General features: G+C 37.1%; 1 pseudogene; it reads left to right on the plus strand.

Moving 5' to 3' along the window:
* The first annotated feature begins 2,191 nt into the window (after positions 1-2,191).
* Positions 2,192-2,500, plus strand: LOC150063921 (cytochrome c pseudogene; annotated as a pseudogene).
* The last annotated feature ends 2,233 nt before the right edge of the window (positions 2,501-4,733 follow it).

A 4,733-nucleotide genomic window follows, 5' to 3' on the forward strand; every position in this document is an offset into this window, starting at 1 on the left:
TAATAGGCACATATTCATGTCTTTCACATGATTTGATAAGACAAACTTTTTTTTTTACAATAAAAGAAATGTAGGCATGACACTGGTATATCCCAAATTGTGCTTTATACCTAAATAAATATAAGACCTTATTTCTGCAGTAGAGGATTAATATACCATCTGAACATATGAAAGCTTCAAGAAATGCCAAGTAGGGCCAGGAATGTGCCCTAGTGGTAGATTGCTTGCCTAGCATGGATGGAGCCCTGGGTTCAGTTCCTTGGTACCACATACACACAAAAAGCTGAAAGTCGTGCCATCGCTCAAGTAGCAGAGCACCAGCCTTGAGTAAAAATGTGTCTAAGGACAGTGCCCAGGCCTTGAGTTCAAGCCCAAGGTCTTGGGAAAAAAAAAGAAGAAATGCCAAATAAAACAACTCCAAAGCTGGACGCAGTGCCTCATGCCTGTAATCGTAGCTACTCAGGAGGCTGAGATCTGAGGATCATGGATCAAAGCCAGCCTGGAAACTCTTATCTCCAATTAATCACTAGAAATTGGGAAGTGGCACTGTGGCTCAAGAGGTAGGGCAGTAGCTTTGAGGTGAAGAGCTCAGAGACAGCACCCTGTCTCAGAGTTCAAGCCCCATGACCCATGGTGGGGGGAAACCTGTAACTTTGTATAATTTAACATTTTTGGTGAAGATATCCCTCCCTCCCTCTCCTCCTCCCTCCAAGAGTCTTACAGAAATGAACTAAAGATGATTTGGACAAGGGCAGTTCTTCATAGTTGTTGGTCTGGTTGGTCCAATGGCTATTAATTTCCCAAGAGCAAGCCTCCAGGTTAATAGGAAAACCAGGAATTGATAGCAGTTTTTGTGTCTGACAATGAGCAAGTTCCAGGGCCTCAGTTTCTGTATCTGTGAGATGAAGTGGGAACGCCCTAATATCTCAGAAGCCAGATCTGTGTCTGAGCTGTGTAGGAACCTAGGGCTGAGAATCTTCTTTTGCCTGCACGTAAGGGAAAGAGACAGATTTTGATGCCCATGAAAATCAGAGGCAAGCCCTACTGTCCTTCCGGCTTGATTTGGGAGCAGCGCTGTCCCCAGTGAAAGCTGCTCATTTCTCAGTGGGTTTGAGGGACCTACATTTGGTTTTCCAAGGAGTTTCTGACTTTGGTTTAGTCCCCAAACCTGTTCAACCTGTTTAATGTGAGTCACAGTGATATGAACATAATCAGGAACAAAGCCCACATCTTGTCTTCGTGGTTGCTTCTTCTCTTTGAGGTCGATGTTCCATTACTACAACATGCTAGCCTGGTCCAGTATGGGTATAACTTTGGTCCATACAAGTCAAAAAAATTGGGCCAGGAGTTTGGCCTAGTGGTAGAGTGCTTGCCTAGCATGCATGAAGACCAGGGTTCGATTCCTTGGTACCACATACTTAGAAAAAGCCAGAAGTGGTGCTGAGGCTCAAGTGGTAGAGTTCTAGCCTTGAAAAAAATCCAAGGACAGTGCTCAGGACCTGAACTTAAGCCCAGGACTGGCAAGAAAAACAAAAAACAAAAACAAAAATTTGTCCAAGGTCAGGAACTGATCTATTGACTGTTGACTCCTGACCTTGTAACACAGTGTCCTCCGGTCCAAAGAAAATATCCATGATTTAAAAGGAAAAGGTTTAGGCAAAATTTAACAGTTTATTTGCCCAAAAGAGTAACTTGCAAGTCAAGCAGAACTCTGGACCACAGAAAACTGCTCTGCAACCTGAACAGCAGACTTTCACAGGGTCCAGAAACAAAGTACAGAAATAACATAATTGGCCACAGATAACCAGTTGTTGCATTCATCATAATCCAGAGGAAAAATCACTAAGTAGATTTTCATTGTGGGTTGTGTGATTGGTTATGCTTAAATTTCTTTGTACTCTTCATTCTGAATTGGGTTTTGGTGTACTCTCCAGAGAGTTTCATATACAGTGACAAAGTTGAATTAAAATATCCTTCCTTTTTCTTTAACAATAAACATTAGTTTAATACATACATGTTATACAACAACACAGCATCTTGACTTATTGGTGATTTATAATTAGTCTAAAAACTTGTCTTTATTTTTACAACTTTTATGTTAGAAACTTGTGATATATATATATATATATATCATGTCTGCCTTCATATCTGGTCTCCTCCTTGAGGGAGCGACACAAGAGTGAATTATAGAATGGGTGGTGTTGAAAAGGGCAAGAAGAATTTTGTTCAGAAGTATGCCCAATGCCACACCGTTGAAAAGGGAGACAAGGATAAGACTGAATCTAACCTCCATGGTCTGTTTGGTCAGAAGACAGAATGATTCACTTACACAGATGCCAACAAGAACAAAGACATCACCTGGGGAGAGGATACACTAATAGAGTACTTGGAGAATCCCAAAAAGTACATCCCTGGAACAAAAATGATCTTTTCTGGCATTATGAAGAAGGGAGAAAGGGCAGATTTAATAGCTTATCTCAAAAAAGCTACAAATGAGTAAAGCACTGCCTTATCTATTTCCTGCAAAACAAATGTCTCATGGCTTTTTAGTGTGTACCATAATTCAATTGATCTCTGATAATTTCAGATCATGAATGGCCAACAGAATATTTTTGGATAGTCCTGATTTAAATAAAACTGGCTGTGGTTAAGTGAATATGATCTTTCAAAAAGATTCCCTCCCCCAAATCCTCATTCTGTAATATGATTGGACTTACTAATATTCAATTTTTCATCAGGATTCAGAGTAATAGCTTTTTCACACATGTCAAAGATTGGTTTTATAGTCAGATTCATATAGCTAATTATGAGAACATCTTCAATACTCGGAAAATCCCTTCACTGTTTCAGCATCAAGCAAAATTAACCTGTTTGAATTTGTGATCATTGACCTGCTAGAGGAAATGGTTGAAGATGAGGCAATATCTATATTTTTGGTCTTGACTGTACCAATTTAATTAGAATTCCCTGTCTCTGAAATCTGCCTTTTAAAACTTATTGAAAGGCATTTTAGTGTAGCTTATGTATAAATGTCAAATAAAGAATATTTAACACTTATCACATTTTATAATTGGTCTGTTAAGTTCAGATGCTTGTAAAATGACTGTGATAGATACAATACCGAGTTTATTTTTAATTCTTTACTAAAACAAAATTGTAATTCGGGATTTTCTTCATGCAGCTATTCAGAAACACAAAATGGTGGAACTACTACATATGTGTGATTGATAGTGATGCTTTTTGCAAACTTCTTAGAGAAAGGGATTGTAAATGATGTGGCCATAAGACTTAAGGTAATTAAGGGTAAATATAACATGAAAAAAATATCAACCAGGCATTGGATCATGCCAATAATCCTAGAAACTCAGTAGGCTGAGATTTGAGAATTGTAGTTCAAAGCCAGCTAAGGCAGGGAAGTATGAGACTCATCTGCAATGAACCACTGAGTAGCCATATAACATTACAAGTGAACTATCTCAATTGGCCAGTCTTTTTAATGACAATATCATTTCTGAGGACTTGAAAGATTTGTCAAGGATATATCCAAATTCTTTCACTGTAAATGAAAAGAAAGTAAACAATCTCAGTAGACTGTATTTTCTTTATTCATTCATTTGTTGAATAACATTATGATTTGACTTTGTAATAGTTCTAAAATAAATAGGAGGATGCTAGATTTATTATATATGTATATAGATATATTTCTATTTTCTGTCTTTGACAGCTTCAGGAATGTCCCTAGGAGATGGACTACATAACAGTTAAAATTTTTGTTATTTGCAGAATCTCCATGGAATGTCCTCACTAAGTGAATTTACATTTTCACTAATGATGTATAAGAAATCCTCTTTGCCAACATCCCTGCCAATATTTGTTGCTTTTTCTTCCTCTATGATACCTATTCTGACTGGGGTCAGGTGAAATCTCATTATAGTTCTCAATTTTAGTTTCTCAATAGCTAAAGATACGAGTAATTGCTTTGTATTTCTTTGTGATTTGTAGTTCTTCATTTGGATACTATCTGTTCAGTTCTCTTATCCACCAATTAATTATTTATTCTTTCATGTTTAGTTTTTGAGTTTCTATATTTCTTAGATGTTAATCTCTATCAGAAGAATTCTCCTTTCTGTGGTATGTCTCGACACCCATTTATTTGTTCCTTTTGCTGTCCAGAAATGGCTTAGTTAGTACAGTCCTATTGCTAATTCAAAAGAAAATGAGAAAGAAAATAAAAGTAGCAATGTGTAGAATGAACTTGTCTTCCCATAATGCATGAGGAAGAGGAGAACAATGAGGTTAAGGTGAAACAAACTCCAGGTTTAGGAAAGGGAGAGGGAAGACATCTCATATTCACAGAAAGAATTTCAGAATGAATAACATGGTATTAGTGATGAGATAGAGGGAGGGAAGATTACTGAGGAAAAAATTTTTAAAATGCTAAGGATAAGAAAAAAGGAAGAAAGATTGTTCTAAATTTGGAACTTCTGATGTTACTGCTTTTGAAATCATTTCCACAGGAAATAAATATCATGGAATATTTCACAAGGAAACTGTATCTTATTATTTTTACTCTTGCACTTGAGCCACAGCTTCACTTCAATATTTTTGGTGATCAACTGAAAATAAAAGTTTCACAAGGACTTTTCTGCCCAGGCTGACTTTGAATTCCGCCTCTTAGAACTCAATATCTACCAATACAGTCATGAGCCACCAGCATTGACCTAACAGTATTT

The sequence above is a fragment of the Megascapheus bottae genome, chromosome 4, assembly GCF_031878675.1.
Source record: "Megascapheus bottae isolate mThoBot1 chromosome 4, mThoBot2.hap1, whole genome shotgun sequence".
Classification (NCBI taxonomy): domain Eukaryota; kingdom Metazoa; phylum Chordata; class Mammalia; order Rodentia; family Geomyidae; genus Megascapheus; species Megascapheus bottae.